We start from the raw sequence: 18290 nt of genomic DNA on the forward strand, positions 1-18290 counted from the left end.
ATTCTACTGTTACTACATACTCTCTATCGCCTAGATCATCTTCCCCATCTGAGCCACAGACATACATGAAGAATACTGTGCTAATATACTCAAACTGAAAGTTTTAGTCTTCACCAGTAAAGGATATATAACTTTAAAATGGAATCTCTAGAAAAAGATAGGTACTATAGATTAAACTTTTTACTTATTTGTTCATTTATTTACTAAACATCAATTGAACACCTGCTCAGTTTACATTGCATTATAATTATGTGTTTAATGATATATCTCTTACCAGACTGTGAGAAACTTCTATTCCAGTGGCTGGATTAATGGCTAATATTTAGTAAACTTTGTATGCATATGTGACAAATAAATGAATATAAGAATTTGGAAACGATTCTTTAAAATAAAGGGAAGAGAGAAACTTAACATTTGTAGCAAGTAGTATATAGTTTTTGTTAGGTTATTTGTTAATTCAAGTATATTATCTTCTTTGTTTTATTCAATTATTACAGTAATCGTTTGAGGAAGTAGGAACATAATTGAACAGGTCACTAAATCCCTGATTCTAAGTCATTGGACTGGGAAGTTAGAGCTGGGAGTTGAACTTATGTCTGTATGATCCCAGGGTTTGTGTGCTCAGATTGCAACAGTAGGCTGCCACACACAAACTCTTACCACTTTACCAGGTTAAATAAGAAAGAACTTATTTGACCACTGTTTACATTAAAAATTCTAGTAAATTTCAAAATTGATACTTTTTTTTCCAGTAGCCACTATTATATATCCTTCTTAAAACTGAGATGAAAGAACAGTAAGGATCATTATTATAAAAGTTCCAATCAATTAAAAAGGATGCAAAGCATACATTGATAGTAAATATAGGAAAATAAGGAAATATTTGAAATTGGTATGCTTGGATACCTAGAAGCATCAGAACACAAAAGATTAAAATTTGGGTGAATTAATTTAAGTGGCTAGATGTATAATATGCAAAACAGCAGTATGTTATGTGAGAAGCTATTAGATTTAAGAATAGGTCTGGCATAATCTAACACTTAAAGGCCCAGTCTAAGAGTTTTTAGAAACCAGACTCTAGACTTACAAGATTGAAAGCAGAGAGGTTATTTAGGTGGGTTGTACGATTTTCCAGGATGAAGAGGACTTGGAGCAGGCTACCACCTGGGTAGAAGGAGTACATTTTGGAAATATTTTGAAGAAAGAACCAATGAGTTTCATTGATAGATTGTGGCACGGGAGAAAAAGAGGTAAGATAATGCTATAAATTTGGGCCTAACAGGATGAATAAAATTGACATTTACTGAGAAGAATATTGGGGAAAAAAAAAACATTTTGAAGGTAAGGAGGATCAGAAAGTTTTGAACATGGCAAGTGTTAGGTGTTTTTTAGACATCAAAGTGCAGAAGTTGAGTAGATAGTTGCATATATGAGTCTGGAGATTAGGGCTAGAGCTGCATATTTAGGAATCACCAGATCATGAAATATTTTTAAACTGAGGCCTTGATGATATCACTTCAGAATGAGCTTAGTTAGAGAAGAGCAGAGCACTGAGGGCTGAGTTATCAAGGCATTCTGACCTTCAGAAGGTGGAGCAATGAAGAGGGTCTAGCAAAGGATCTTGGGAAAAACTGGTCAGGAAGATAAAAGACTTGTACTACCTTGTGTCTCAAAAGTGAAGAGTTTTTGTAGAAGGAGTTAATATTATTAAATACTGCCAGTAGACCACATATGATGGAGACTAATGATTTGGTTTATTGCTGGGGAATCACTGATATAATTGACTGGAACAGTTTTGGTTCACTGGTGTCCATGAAAGCCTGTTGAAAGCCTGTTTGGAATGGGCCCAAGAGAGAACAGGAGAAGGAACAGAGAAAGTAGGTATACTCAACTCCTGAATTTTGTTTTAAAGACAGTTGTTTGTAGGAGGATGCAATGTGAAGGGAAAGGCTTTATCAATATTAGTGATATTACAACATCTTGGTATACTCATGAGAATTATTTAGCAGAGAAAATATTGAAAAGTCAATATTGTAGGAGAAAGAAGATAATTTCCTGGAGTGAGGTTCTTCAGAGAACAAGCAAGTCTGGTGCTTAAGTGGAACATTTGGTCCCACAAGAAAATGTGGCTATTTTAGCTATTGTAACAGGAGAAGAACAGAGTATGTGAATTCAGGTGTAGGTGAGTTGATAGATTTGTAGGTGTGATGATGTACACATTCTCTTTTGTTTCCATTTTCTACATAAAATAAAAAGCAGAAGCGTTTATTCAGCAACGGAGATTCTATGAACTAAGTTGTGGACCCCCACCCCTACCAAAGATTTTTGTATGTTGAAATCCTAACCTCCAATGTGATAGCATTTGGAATGGGGCCTTTGGGACATAATTAAGTTTAGGGGAGGTCATGAGGCTGGGGCCTTCATGATTCGATGAAGTGCTCTTATGAGAAGAAACAGAGTGCTCGCCCTCTCTCTGCCATGTGAGGACACAGGTAGAGTGTGGCTGTCTACAAGCCAGAAAGAGGGTCCTCACCAAGGAACCACATTAGTCAGCAATTTGATCTGCAGAAATGTGAGAAAATAAATTTCTGTTGTTTAAGCAACCCAGTTTGTGATATTTTGTTGCCTAAGCAAACTAAAACAGAAGATATGTTGGAGATTTGAGGAGAAATTATGTAAAAGTAATATAGGAGAATAGTAAAGTGAATCGAGCAGGGAAATATAACAGTAAGTTTGGCAGGCAGTTCTGAGGACTTACCTAAGATTTTTATTCATAAATTTAAAGTTGGACTGTTCAGCATAGTTTCAGGTTTTATTCAGCTACTTTAGTGCACAGAGAACAGTGTTGGACAAGGAAGTTTGAGTTATTGGGATATAATATGTGTTTACGGTAAGTATGGTATATAAAGACCATGTCAATGGTGACAATATGCTAATAAACAATTATGAGTGTGAAACATGTATGACCTATTAAAACTTCTAAGAGAGGGGGTGGGTTTGTAATCTGTCAACTTGGCTAGGCTCAACAGTATTTCCCAGAATTCCCTTTCTTGTATATTTCCAGTTAGAGTGGCCCACTAGAGAATGTTCATAGGATGTTTGGGGAATGGAAATTAAACAAAAACCATTGTGGTTCATACCCAGTGGGGCTGTTTCAGATCTTGGTTTCGACAGCAACGGATCTGCAGCTTTAATTCCTTCCCCTGGATCCTCCTCCTCTTGACAGGTATGTGTCTAGCTATGGATCCTCCTCCTCTTGACAGGTATGTGTCTAGCTATGGATCTTCCTCCTCTTGACAGGTATGTGTCTAGCTATATGACAGGTGCCAACTTTCTGTGCAGAACACTGCGTCCTCAAGATTGCAGGCAGTGAGAACTGGCGTGGGTTTTATTCTTTCCTCATGGGTTCCAGCTCCTTTTTGTAAGTTCTAGTTGGTCCTTGATCTCCCCTCCATTACATCCATCTTCTGTCCCCAACTTTCTGCCCTGCACACTTCAAGATTCAGCCTCAGATGGAAGACAACAGCCTTACAAACCCTGCTGAGCCAGCTCCTATGATTGTGTAAGATCCAATCCTGGTAACATGTCCATTATTTTACATGCAATGGTTCTGCTTCTCTGATAGAATTCTTTCTGATGCCAGAGATTTGTAGCACATGTAATGTTGTAAACTGAGATGATTAACTCTTGGACAGGTGTCAATTCTCCCTGAAAGCAGTTATGAATTTAATAGTCCTGATACAAATCCAGTTGGATACTCCCAAGAACTTAAAACATCAGTAAGAATTGTTTAACAGTAAGTACGCCACAGAGCACAGAAAATCTGCGCACTGAATCCCTGAGGCTACCTGGTGGGAGCATAAGGCTGGAACAAATTAATAGATGTGGCAAGGTTCTGTACCATGCTTTGAAGCATGACATAGGTAAGTTGTGTGAAAAGTCTGGAGCAAGCAAACAAACCAGAATGCAAGATGTACATTTCAGATGGCAAGAATTAAGTAGAATAAAACCGTAGTTATAGCTAGCACATATGGTATATCTATGTGTGAGACATTCATTTTCTAAGTGCTACACACACATACTAGCTCATTTTATCATTACAATAATCCTAGGAGGTAAGTGTTATTATTGTTTTATTTTACACATTAAAAATGGAATCGGAGAGATTGAAGAATTTGCCCCAGGTCCCATCAGTAGTGGCAATAAGGTCACACTAGAGAGTAACAGAGGTTAGAACTTCTACCCTACTCTCTCCTGTTTTTCTTTGTTTTGACTTCAGCTCTGCTGAAGAAATTACCCTGGTATAGGCAGGCAACAGAGCAGCTCAATACCCACAAGATAGTCTTTAGAGCAGGGGTCTCCAACCACCTGAGCTCTGCCTCCTGTCAGATCAGTGGCAGCATTAGTTTTTCATAAGAGCATGCGATGTAAGTACTAGATCCCTGCACATATGATCTAGTACTTTTGCACAATCCGTGGAAAAATTGTGTTCCACAAAACTGGTCTCCGGTGCCAAAAAGGTTGGCAGCGACCACTGCTTTAGAGGAAGGTAGTAGTAATTAATCTTGTAACTAAGTGAATGTACTTGGACCACTGAAGATGGAGAAAATCCACTCCATGAGCAGAGCTGGGAAAGACAAGTAAAAACAATTGAACCTGTCATTAATCTTATCGGTTGCTGGGCTACTGGCATAAGGCTGGCAGAATGACCCAGGGACAGGCTATTCAGTGAAACATGTTAAGGAGCAAAAACCAAAACTTGTTTAACATCCTTACCTTATGTGTGGGACATTTTAGTGCACACCAACATAAGGACACGCCTTTGGCTCATTATCATGCCAAGGTGGACGGACAGGTCAGCAATCAGAATAGGGAGGGCAGGATGTCATGCTGCTCCAGGCCTGTACACACGTGGTCTTACTGTTAAAAGACAAGGCGGCATCACTGGCCGGATCACATTGCCTCTGTGCAGTAGGGAAGTAGTTGGGCAGGGATTTAAGGGATTATCATTTTTCATAAAAGTCCTTGTAAGATTTTTAAGCCTTCAATCATCTGCATGTATGTCTCTGACGAAAGAGTATGCACTAAAAGTTAGAACAGAATCCAATTCTTTGCCTTTCAAATTAACAAAGATATTAGTGAGCCTGGGATGAAAACACTAGTAAGTGTGTGATGGAATGCGCTAGTTATTGCTGCTGGCAGTGTTTACCAGTACGACCTTTCTGGACAGCAATTTATCAGTATTTGTGAAGAGTCTTAAGAAACCTGATGTCCTCTGAACAGTAATTTCACCCTGGAAAATCTGTAATAAAATAATCCCAAAGCTAGAAAAGAGCTTTATACCCAAAGAAGTTCAAAGGTTCACCATTAATAATTGTGAAAAACTGGAAACAGAATATCCAATCATAAATAAATGAGCCATGGTATATCCACTCAATAAAACAGTAAATGCCACTAAAAGTATTTACAAAGATTATGCAATAACATGTCAACCACTAATGGAAGGGTAAGTGAAAAGATACGTATTATAAAGACACAAATATATATCTTTGAAGTGCACCTATTTTTTTGTCAAAGGATTAGAAGACAAAGACCACAGTTGTTAGAAAAAAATAGTTGAAGGTAGCGGATAAGAAAATTGATCCAATGAGATCACTTGGACTCGGGAAGGGGAACATCACACACCGGGGCCTATCATGGGGAGGGGGGAGGGGGGAGGGATTGCATTGGGAGTTATACCTGATGTAAATGACGAGTTGATGGGTGCTGACGAGTTGATGGGTGCAGCACAGCAACATGGCACAAGTATACATATGTAACAAACCTGCACGTTATGCACATGTACCCTAGAACTTAAAGTATAATAATAATAAAAAATAAAAATTAAAAAAATTAAAGAACAAAAAAGGAAAAAAAAAAGAAAATTGATCCTTGCTTTGTTTCTACTTGTGTGAATTTTCAAATGTCTGTTAATGTCTCAAATGAAAAAATTAAGGAAGGTATATACAATGACAATCGTGTAAATTTCATTTTCAGAAAGGGAAACAAATGAACAAACCTAAGACCCTTCAACCCAAGATAATTAAAGCCAAAGTGAAGTCCCCAAACTTCCAAAATGTAATTTAATGTTCCCCTATTGTAGCTGTTACAGGAATAGCTTTCAAAGTAAAGCCCATAATAGAACCTAAAATAAATAAATGTTCTGGATGTGTAGCAGAGCTTGGTTTATTTTGAATCAGTTGGCTGAAAAACTTTGTTTTGATTAACCTGCATGGGTAGGCAGAAATTTAACCTGAATCTTTGGTTAGATTGTATCCATCTTGCTTATTCCACCGAAAAAAAACTTAGTATTGGGAACGGGTGAGGGTGGGAAGTGAGGAGAAATTAGAGACAAGCGTTTTATATTAGAGACTTTTCTAGGCCATGGCTCCAATGTAGAATTATTTGTTGGCACAACTATTCCTTTGCAAAACTGTTTATGGTGCAAAAGCAATGGTGTGTGTGTGCACCTGCGCCAGGTTTCTTCAGGTTCTCTCAGGAGATGACAGCCAGGGCTTCTAATTTGTGATCCACTAACATATTTTTTAAAATTTATTCTGAAGGATTGGTTGTTATTAATGCATGACTCTTCAGAAATGTTTAAAAACCCCATAAATAGCATTTTTCGGTTGTTGTCCTAAAACTAGGCTTTTAAGGGATTATCATATATCATATATATAAACGTATGTATATATACACACACACACACGCATATACACACACATATATATGTATATATACCCCCACTAAAATATTTTTCTATATATTTAAAATACATATAACAGATTATGTATTATATATATATTTTAAAAGGTTAGGAAAACAAAATAAATACTTGGATATATATATGTAAATTCCATGGACTCCCAAGATGCTATATGTAATTTTACTTTCGTAAAATTTACTTTTGCCCTTTTCCAAGTGTGTAATTAGTTGTTATTTATTATAAAAGATAATATCAAAGAAAGTATGACAGGATAGTTCTGTCTATGCATTTTGGACCTTTGAAAATTTTTGAAGATAGATACATGTAATAGATCATCAGGTCATTTCATATTTGCTCTTCTTTTTCTGCATTCCCAGTGAGATAATTATATCATGGGAATTTGTACATTGTGTCTATGCTGACACTACTATTTTTACTTTCAAATTTAAGCGCTGCCTTCAGCATTGTGCAATGTTTGGCTAATATCACATTTTGGCTGTGTCAGGAGTTTCTTGGTATACATTATTGCAATAGATTTTGTTATTGGTTCCAGATACGTTTATATGTCTTTCTTGTTCTCAGTTTCTGAAGGTTAATCTGCCTTGCATTGTTCCTTTTCTTGCAGAAAGGAATCTAGGAATCCTTGAGAGTTGAATAAAACTGCCACATTTTTTTTTTAAAGAGCTGAATGAAGTTTTTGGAGAAGAAACTACAAACTGACTCAAAGGGAAACCTTGCTAGGTATGAAAAGTTGCAGACAAATTTATAAGTAGTTTTATTCATAATCCCTTTCCATTTTTGCTGAGAATCACAAGTTAAAAAAAAATGTGTTCAATGGTAGGCTTTTAAGTGCATGAAAAGCATCTTGGTGTACAGACTTCTAGAGTTGAAACTGGCTTTATATTTGGCCATTAAAATAAATGTAGCATGGCAAAAGTGGCCAGTACAGTAGCTTTCATTTTGCTTTGGCTAATGATTGTGATAAATAGATGGGTTTATCTTGCAAGCTGTTCCAGCCAACCAAGTTTTCAAAAGCATTCCATTTTAATCCCTGTCTCAAGATAAGCAATGCATTAATACACGTGGAATTGGATATAATCTAAACAGTTTTATCTCTTATCACTCCTTTCAACTTTATTTGGGGAAACCTTTCCTCTATTAGATGAAAATTTAGCAGATTCTAAATGTTTATGCTCACACTTAAGGTATGTAGTTACTGTAAGAAATAGTCTTAATGCATAATTTTTAAAAATCCAGATAAATATATTAGCACTTTAATCAAGAGTAAAAGTTTGAGTTCTATAGATGGCAGTTTGGGGGATTTTCAGAGGAGGAAGAAAAGCTTATTAGCACCCTTTTCCTGGGCCTGGATTCTCTAGCTGTAATTCTAGATTCTGCCAGGAAAGAAGGGAGAAATTTAGGTACTGTCAAAACCTGACTTCTTACCCTGCAGGTATTTGCAACTAATGCCTTTTCTTGTGAGTATTTGAAGACCTATGACCAGCCCTGTCCAGCAGCAGCTCCCACAGCACAGATAATGTCTCTCTTCCCGCCTCAGCCGTGGTACTGAGATCCTCTCCATCTCAGGGCTGATCCAAGTCCTTTTGTGCTCCAGGCAAGCTCTCTCCCTAGTGTGCCCACATCTGGTCCATGCGAAACACAAATTCTTTTTATTTTTACCAGTGGAAATATAGTTACATCACAAACACAGGCCTCTCTTCTCTCTATTGTCCCTGCACAAGCCATTTAACTTTCTCAGTCCATGTTATTCCCCCTGCAGAGAATATCAGGCCCTCCAAGTGAAGCCCTTACTTGCATTGAGATGTGTGGGCAACGAACTCTTCTTTTTCTTGGGTAGTAAAGGTGAGGCTCAAGCCTAGCTTTTCCCATGGAAACCTTCCCCACAACATTCTGTTTCATTCTGTACACACTGTCACTTTTTAATTTATCCTTAGTCTGTCTCAGAAGCTCAAGTATGAAATCAGTTTTTACACATTTTGTTTGTGAATTCTGCATTTTGTTCGAATCTTAGCTTTGGCATCTTTGATGAAGTTCAGGATGTGGTACCCCAAAATATGGCACCTTGGCATTTTGAGTATTTTAAACTAAAGAGATTTGAGAAAACAACAAAATCAGGAAGGTCTCTTAGTCCTACCCCTTTGCCTCTTGGGACAGGTTATAAAACCTACCAGGGATTTTCTGACCTTCCCCTGAGGCAGACAAAACACTCATATGAGAGGTACCCTCCCTCTACCCACAGGAATGAAGCATCAACCTACAAATACAGAGTTACCAAGGAGAATCTGAGCAGGCCTTGCTAAGTTTCCCCCAGGTTATTACTATTAGATTATACTCTATCGTATTGTTCCAAAACTCTCTATTCTTCATCAAACCTTCTGTAAAAAATGCTCAGGTTTAATAGTTACTTTGGGTCTTCATATCCTTATGAAAGCTCCTGTGTCACATAAAACTTATATTAAATAAATGTGTATGTATTTTTTCTTGTTAATCTGTCTTTTGTTAGAGGGGCCTCAGGCATGAACCTAAGATGGTTAGAAGGAAAAATATTTTTCCTTTCTTTTAGTTGCCTGGGCCAAAACTTTCAGTGAATGCACTGTTACACTGATGTGAATGCCAATGACAGTCATGTTACTTTGATCTTAGACTAAGATTTCCAAATAAAATACAGGACATCCATTTAAATTTAAGATAAACAATGAACTATTTTTAATATACACATGTCCCATGCACTATTCAAAAATGCATATATTAAAAGTTATTCATGTTTATCTGAAATTCAAGTTTGTGCATTCTGTATTTTATTTGCTAAACCTGGCAACTGTATCTTAGCCAAAGCCCTGTACATGCCACTGAAAGACATTTTGATGAACATTTCATTATCTGCAGGGTTTAATGTATGTATACATATATGTCTTTCATGTCCAAAGTAGGTAACTGTTCAACAAATCTGTTTTGATGGCAAATACTACACACCAGAAGCACACCACGTCTATTGCCATCTTCTTGGCTAATTTGTTTTGAGGTTAGAATAAAGCCTGTTTTCCATTAGCCATTTTTAGGCTTGGTTTGGGGAGGATTCTAACATATATTTTTACAGGAAATAAGCTGTTTGCTTTGCTATTAAACAATTCTTAATTGCTTGCATTTATGCTTTAACTCAAATACTCATGTCTTGTGAAGAGTTCAAATACATTCCAAAGTATCACATTAAGGCTATCTGATTCTACTGTTGTTAGATATTGTGCTATGGTCATACTTTTAATAATAAAGGGATTGAGCAATGAGGTTACAAAAAAATCAGAGTAGGGATGCTATTTACCAAATTAAAGTTTGTACTTAATATTTTTATTTTACATTAGGAGACTTTTTTCGGCTCAAAGTTTTCTTAACATCTTGGAATTTTGTGGTAGACAAAGAGAGAGGTGCTTGAGAGGATGCCATGGAAGATGGGATCTTAGCTGCAAATTCTGAAAATTTTAGCAGAAAATAACATGGTGAAGAAAATTTTTAATGGAAATTCTTTGGTGATGCTTTAAATACACACAAATGTTTCTAGTGGATAGTTAACTTGCTGTTTTCTTTCAAAGCCTTAGAGTCTCACTGGAATGACTTTTATTTTTAAACTGAAGAGGATAGGGCCTCAATTGAGATTAGGCTATGTTTGTGGGAAAGCATAGAATGGAACGAAAAAGACCTACCTTGAAAGAAGCTGATGTGAAAAATATTGCAGGATTTCGACATTTTATGTGACTACAAATTCAACATGAGATAATGGTGTGACCACACTGGATAAAATTAATATTGGTATGACCACTTCTGTGCTCATTTTGGGGTGAAGTAGAGGATGTAAAAGTATTCACAATGTCCTTGGGAAGAAGATGTTAAATAAGTAGGAGATCATTAGTCTGAGACTATCTACATGGTTTGAGTTCCTAAGTAACAACCTGAGTTAGGAATATAACAAAGAGCCAAGTTTTGGCCAATTACATGCTGACAACTTACTGCACGGTGCCCATATAAGGTAATGTCTAACTGTAAAGAATCAGGTGATTTCTCTACTTCTGTGTCTGGTCTATAAAAGCTTGTTGCTCACTCTGCTGGGCAGAGCTCTTTGAACCTCCTCTGATCCTGAGTCCTGCCCGATTCATGAATCATTCTTTGTTCAAATAAATAATGCTAAAATTAATTTCTCTAAAGTTGCTTCTTAATAGTTTGGCATCACAAGTGAGATATGAAGGAGACTTCCAGTGACCCAGTGAAGGTTTCCACTAGACCTATCATTCTTTCACAGTAACTAGAGGTCATGGGTAAGTTTCTTCTTGGATTCAAGCTCTGCAAATTTCTGTTTTGTGTTCCGACTTTATTGGGCAATTCTTTGACCAGACTGGGTTCAGGATTGGATGACTTCCAATAAGGAAAATGGACTGGGACCACTAAGAAACCTTCAGCAAAGGAGGTTACTAGAAGACAGGGAATCACAGGGTCATTTGGATCCAAGGAATCTATAAATCCTCAATCTGGAACTCTGGCCAATTTCATGTGCAAGAACTATGGACCCAAAACATGCTTTTCTAGTGAGATGGGTGGACCTTATCAAAGATAACTTAGAATTGCAGTGGAGAAACTCCTGGCAAAAGGCAAATGGACATGTCTTTTTATAGCTGCCACAGGGACCAAGAGGACCTCCATGTATGCATTCTAAACCAGGATTCCCCAACCCCCAGGCCATGTACTGATATCAGTCTGTGGCCTGTTAGGAACTGGGTCACACAGGTCAGTGGTGGGCAAGTGAGCATTACCACCTGAGCTCCATCTCTGGTCAATGACTGTGGCATTAAATTCTCGTAGGAGTGTGAACCCTACTGTGAACTGCACGTGCGAAGGATCTAGATTGTGCACTCCTTATGAGACTAATGCCTGATGATCTGAGGTGGAACAGTTTCATCCTGAAACTATTCCCCCGCCCCGTCTGTGTAAAAATTATCTTTCATGACAGCTGTCCCTGGTGCCACAAAGTTTGGGGACCACCATTCTAAACCAAACCAAGCGGTCCCAAACTATGCCCTATGCCCTGAGATGTCTTCCTTTATTGTAAATAGCCAGGCCACTGGAAAATAAATTGTCCATGCTTACACCAGCCATCTGATAGACATTCTTCCTTTGGCCTGGACTATTTCCTCACTAGAGGAAGCTCCCAAGGGCTTGGTTCCCAGGACAATAATTAACCAATCCCTCCAAGAAAAAAAAAAAAAAAAAAAAAAAAAAAAAAAAAACAATATTTGAAACCCCAATTGCAGAAATAAAGTTCATTTTCAGAAAAGCACTTGTAAAAATTAGTCCTCTGTTTTCTCTAATCCTGTTCTCCCCTGGGAACCTCTCTGACAAATGGTATGTTCTGCCAACATTGTCTTTCTTGTTATCATTGCCTTTGCTATGCCCCAAAACTCTTGCAAACCAAACAAAAGTTAACCCATCTCTGACAATAAGGCAAGATTAGAAGTATCCATGCTGAGTGCAGGCATAGAAAATGCTTGTCCTATTCTTTACTAGACTCAACCCTGAACTCAGTTATATAGTTAAAACATAAGCTGGGTAGGGAAACCACTGATCCAGCTGAAGTAGTCTCTAAAATTTGTCTTTCTAGCATTATAACTATTTTTAGCTTATTTTGAAACCCTTTTGCAAGACAAATTTACATCTATAAAGGAAATCTCCATCTTTCAGAGTCTTCTTCCCAGTGCAGAAAGAGAGACTAAGTCACTAGAAACTCAATGGAAAAAGCATTGTCTTAAATTTATATGACAAGTCTTAACCTTGGTTTAAAGATGCTTTTCTGGCTATCTTGTTTCTTTTTTTTTTTTCTTTTAATTTTTGTTTTGAGGTAGAGTCTCACTCTGTTGCCCAGGCCGGAGGGCAGAAGTGCAATCTCGGCTCACTGCAGCCTCTGTCTCCAAGTGATTTTCCTGCCTCATCCTTCTGAGTAGCTGGGACTACAGGCATGCACCACTATGCCCAGCTAATTTTTGTGTTTTTAGGAGAGACAGTTTCACTGTGTTGGCCAGGCTGTTCTTGAATTCCTGACCTCAAGTGATCTGCCTGCCTCAGCCTCCCAAAGTGCTGGGATTACAGGTATGAGCCACTGTGCCCAGTCCATCTTGTTCTAACTGGACCTTACCTACACTCTTGTTTCATGGTTTAGGCAAATGGCAGTATTTAAGCCTGAAGTCTAAGCTCTATGCCTTTGAGATGTAAATGTTCTACTGCCTTCTCTAGGACCTGACAGCTATCCCTTTAAAATTTAAGTTTAGGGGAGATGACTCATTAGAAGAACTAAAAGTAGATATTTAGAAATTGGACAAATACAAATGATTTTCCACAAATATTGGTAAACAGCTTTAGCTATCAGGAAATCTTGTTTGATTATCCAGAAATACAATGTGGCTTCAGATCTTATTTAATAAGTTAGTGAGCTTTATATTATTGTACCAGGCACATCACTAAAATTTTAAAATAAAAGCTGTAAGATCAGTTTCTATGTGTTTATGTAATCTGTGCTGATGAAGAGTCAAACTCTGTAAAATATTTGAAGAGATTTATTCTGAGCCAAACTGAGTAGCCATGACACAGACTCTCAGGAGGTCCTGAGAACATGTGCCCAAGATGTTTGGTGTACAGCTTTGTTTTACACATTTAGAGAGTTATGAGACTTCAATCAAATTCATTTAAGATGTATACTGGTCTGGTCCAGAAAGGTGGGACAACTTGAAGCAGGGCTTTCAGGTTATTGGTAGATTTAAAATGTTCAGGTTGATAATTGGTTGAGTTTATCTAAAGACCTGGGGTCATAGAAAGGAAATTTTGGGTTGTGATAAGAGGTTGTGGAGACCAAAGTTTTGTCATGCACATAAAGCCTCCAGGTGACTGACTTCAAAGAGAATAGATTGTAAATGCTTCTTATCAGAAAATTAACAAAGGTATTCAGGACTTGAACTCAGCTCTGGATCAAGTGGACCTAATATACATCTATAAAGGCCAATGACATTATGAAGAAACTATCAACTAATGTGCAAAATAACCAGCTAGCATCACCATGACAGGATCAGAGTCACACATAACAATATTAACCTTAAATGTAAATGGGCTAAATGCCCCAAATAAAAGACACAGAGTGGCAAACTGGATAAAGAGTCAAGACTCATTGATGTGCTATGTTCAAGAGACTCATCTCATGTGTGAAGACATACATATGCTCAAAATAAAGGGATGGAGAAAAAATCATCAAGCAAGTGGAAAGCAAAAAAAAAAAAAAAAAAAAAAAAGCAGAGGTTGCAATCCTAGTCTCTGATAAAACAGACTTTAAACCAACAAAGATTAAAAAAAAAAAAAAAAGACAAAGAAGGGCATCACATAATCATAAAGGGATCAATTCAACAAGAAGAGTTAACCTAAATATATATGCACCCAATACAGGAGGACCCAAATTCATAAAACAAGTTCTTAGAGACCTACAAAGAGACTTAAACACCCCACTGTCAATAGTAGACAAGACAAAAAACTAATAAAGATATTCAGGACTTGAACTCAGCTCTGGACCAAGTGGACCTAATAGACATCTTTCTACAGAACTCTCCACCCCAGGCCGGGCGCGGTGGCTCACTCCTGTAATCCCAGCACTTTGGGAGGCCGAGGCGGGCGGATCACAAGGTCAGGAGATCGAGACCACGGTGAAACCCCATCTCTACTAAAAATACAAAAAATTAGCCGGGCGCGGTGGCGGGCGCCTGTAGTCCCAGCTACTCAGGAGGCTGAGGCAGGAGAATTGCGTAAACCCAGGAGGCGGAGCTTGCAGTGAGCCGAGATCGCGCCACTGCACTCCAGCCTGGGCGACAGAGCGAGACTCCGTCTCAAAAAAAAAAAAAAAAAAAAAAAAAAAAAACTCTCCACCCCAAATCAACAGAATATACATTCTTCTCAGTGCCACATAGCACTTATTCTGACATCATCCACATAATTCGAAGTAAAACAATCCTCAGCAAATGTGAAAGAACTGAAATCATAACAGTCTCTCAGACCATAGTGCAATCAAATTAGAACTCAGGATTAAGAAACATATGCAAAATCACACAGCTACATGGAAATTGAACAACCTGCTCCTGAAAGACTCCTGGGTAAATAACGAAATTAAGGCAGAAATCACAAAGTTCTTTGAACCAATGAGAACAAAGAGACAATGTGCCAGAATCTCTGGGACACAGAGATTCTGCTACAGCAGTGTTAAGAGGGAAATTTATGCCCACTAAATGCCCACATCAGAAAGCTAGAAAGAGCTCACACTGACACCCTTATAATTAAAAGAGAGGAGCAAGAACAAATCCATAAAAAGCAGAAGACAATAAATAAGATCAGAGCAGAACTGAAGGAGGTAGAGACAATAAATCCTTCAAAATTAAAAGAAAAAAAAATCAATGAATCCAGGGGCTGGTTTTTTTTTTTTTTTAAATTAAAATAGACTGTTAGATTAATGAAGAAAAGAGGGAAGAATCAAATAGATGCAATAAAAAATGATAAAGGGGATATCACCACTGGCCCACAGAAATATAACTACCATCATAGAATACTATAAACACCTCTACACAAATAAACTAGAAAATCTAAAAGACATGGATAAACTGTTGGACACATATACCCTTCCAAGATTAAGCCAGGAAGAAGTCAAATCCCTGAATAGACCAATAACAAGTTCTGAAAGTGAGGTAATAATGTATGCCAACTTTAAAAAGGCCAGGACCAGACTGATTCACAGCCCAATTCTATCAGAGGTACATAGAGAAGCTGGTACCATTCCTTCTGAAACTATTCCAAACAATTGAAAAGGAGGGACTCCTCTGTAACTTATTTTATGAAGCCAAAATCATCCTGATAACAAAACCTGGCAGAGACACAACAACAACAAGAAAACTTTAGGCCAATATCCCTGATGAAAATCAATGTGAAAATCCTCAACAAAATACTGGCAAACTGAATCCAGTAGCCCATCAAAAAGCTTATCCACCACGATCAAGTTGGCTTCATCCCTGGGATGCAAGGGTGGTTCAACATACACAAATCAATAAACATAATGCATTACATAAAAAAAAAAAAAGTGACAAAAACCACATGATCATCTGAATACATAGAAAAGGCTTTTGATAAAATTCAACATCCCTTCATGTTAAAAACTCTCAATACGTTAGGTTTTGATGGAACATATCTGAAAATAAGAGCTACTTAGCCAACATTATACTGAATGGGGAAAAGTTGGAGGCATTCCCTTTGAAAAGCAGCATGAGACAAGGATGCCCTCTCTCACCATTTCTATTCAACAAAACATTAGAAGTTTTGGCTGGGGCAATAAGGCAAGAGAAAAAAATCAAGGATATTCAAATGGGAAGAGAGGAAGTCAAGTTGTCTGTTTGTAAATGACAAGATTTTATATTTAGAAAACCCCATCGTCTCAGCCCCAAAACTCCTTAAGCTGATAATCAACTTCAGCAAAGTCTCAGGATACAAAATCAATATGCAAAAATCACAAGCATTCCTGTACACCAACAAGCAGAGAGCCAAATTATGAATGAACTCCCATTCACAACTGCTACAAAGAATAAAATACCTAGGAGAACAGCTAACAGGGATGTGAAGGACCTCTTCAAGGAGAGCTACAAACCACTGCTCAAGGAAATCAGGACAAATACAAATGGAAAAAATTCCATCCTCACAGATAGGAAGAATCAATATCGTGAAAATGGCCATACTGCCCAAAGTAATTTATAGATTCAATGGTATTCCCAGCAAACTACCATTGACATTCTTCACAGAATTAGAAAAAAATACTTTAAGTTTTGTATGGAACAAAAAAAGAGCCCATACAACCAGGACAATCCTAAGCAAAAATAACAAAGCTGGAACCATCCTGCTACCTGACTTCAAACTATACTAGAAGGCCACAAAAACCAAAATGGCATGGTACTGGTACCAAAAGAGACTTTAGAAATAACACACACATCTACAACCATCTGATCTTTGAGAAACCTGACAAAAAACAAGCAATGGGGAAAGGATTTGCTACTTAATAAATGGTGCTGGGAAAACTGGCTAGCCATATGCTGAAAACTGAAACCATACCCCTTCCTTACACCTTATACAAAAATTAACTTGAGATGGATTAAGACTTAAATATAAAACCCAAAACCACAAAAACCCTAGAAGAAAACCTAGGCAATACCATTCAGGACATAGGTATGGGCAAAGACTTCATGATGAAAATATCAAAAGCAATGGCAAAAAAAGCCAAAATTGACAATTGGGATCTAATTAAACTAAAGAGCTTCTGCACAGCAAAAGAAACTATCATTAAAGTGAACAGGCAACCTACAGAATGGGAGAAAATTTTTGTAATCTTCTCATCAGACAAAGGGCTAATATCCAGAATCTACAAGCAACTTACATTTACAAGAAAATAACCCCATCAAAAAGTGGGCAAAGGATATGAACAGACACTTCTCAAAAGAAGACGTTTATGTAGCCAACAAACATTAAAAAAACAGAAAAGCTCAGCATCACCGATCATTAGAGAAATACAAATCAAAACCACAATGAGACACCATCTCATACCTGTCAGAATGGCAATTATTAAGAAGTCTGGAAACAATAGATGCTGGCAAGGCTGTGTAGAAATAGGAATGCTTTTACACTGTTGGTGGAAATGTAAATTAGTTCAGTCATTCTAGAAGACAATGTGGCAATTCCTCAAGGATCTAGAACCAGAAATACCATTTCACCCAGCAATTCCATTACTGGGTATATACCCAAAGGAATAGAAATCATTCTACTATAAAGACACATGGACACATATGTTTACTGCAGCACTATTTACAATAGCAAAGACATGGAACCAACCCAAATGCCCATCAATGATCGACTGGTTAAAGAAAATGGGCACATATACACCAAGGAATACTATGCAGCCATAAAAAGGAATGAAATCATGTTCTTTGCAGAGATATGGATGAAGCTGAAAGCCATCATTTTCAGCAGACTAACACAGGAAGAGAAAACCAAACATTGCATGTTCTCATAAGTGGGAGTTGGACAATGAGAACACATGGACACAGGGAGGGGAACAACACACACTGGGGCCAGTCAGCAGGTGGGAGCAAGGGGAGGGAGAGCATTAGGACAAATAGCTAATGCATGCAGGGCTTAAAACCTAGATGACAGGTTGGCAGGTGCGTCAAACCACCATGGCAAATGTATACCTATGTAACCTACACATTTTGCACTTGTATCCTGGAACTTTTTAAGTTAAAAACAAGGTATTAAGGCAACAAATAGCACAATAAATAGGAAAGTACCTCACATCTCAATACTAGCATTGAATGTAAATGGCCTAAATGCTCCAATTAAAAGATATTGAATAGGCTGGGGGTGGTGGCTCACACCTGTAATCCCAACACTTTGGGGGACCAAGGCAGGCAGATCACTTGAG

The sequence above is a fragment of the Macaca fascicularis genome, chromosome 8 (assembly GCF_037993035.2).
Source record: "Macaca fascicularis isolate 582-1 chromosome 8, T2T-MFA8v1.1".
Classification (NCBI taxonomy): domain Eukaryota; kingdom Metazoa; phylum Chordata; class Mammalia; order Primates; family Cercopithecidae; genus Macaca; species Macaca fascicularis.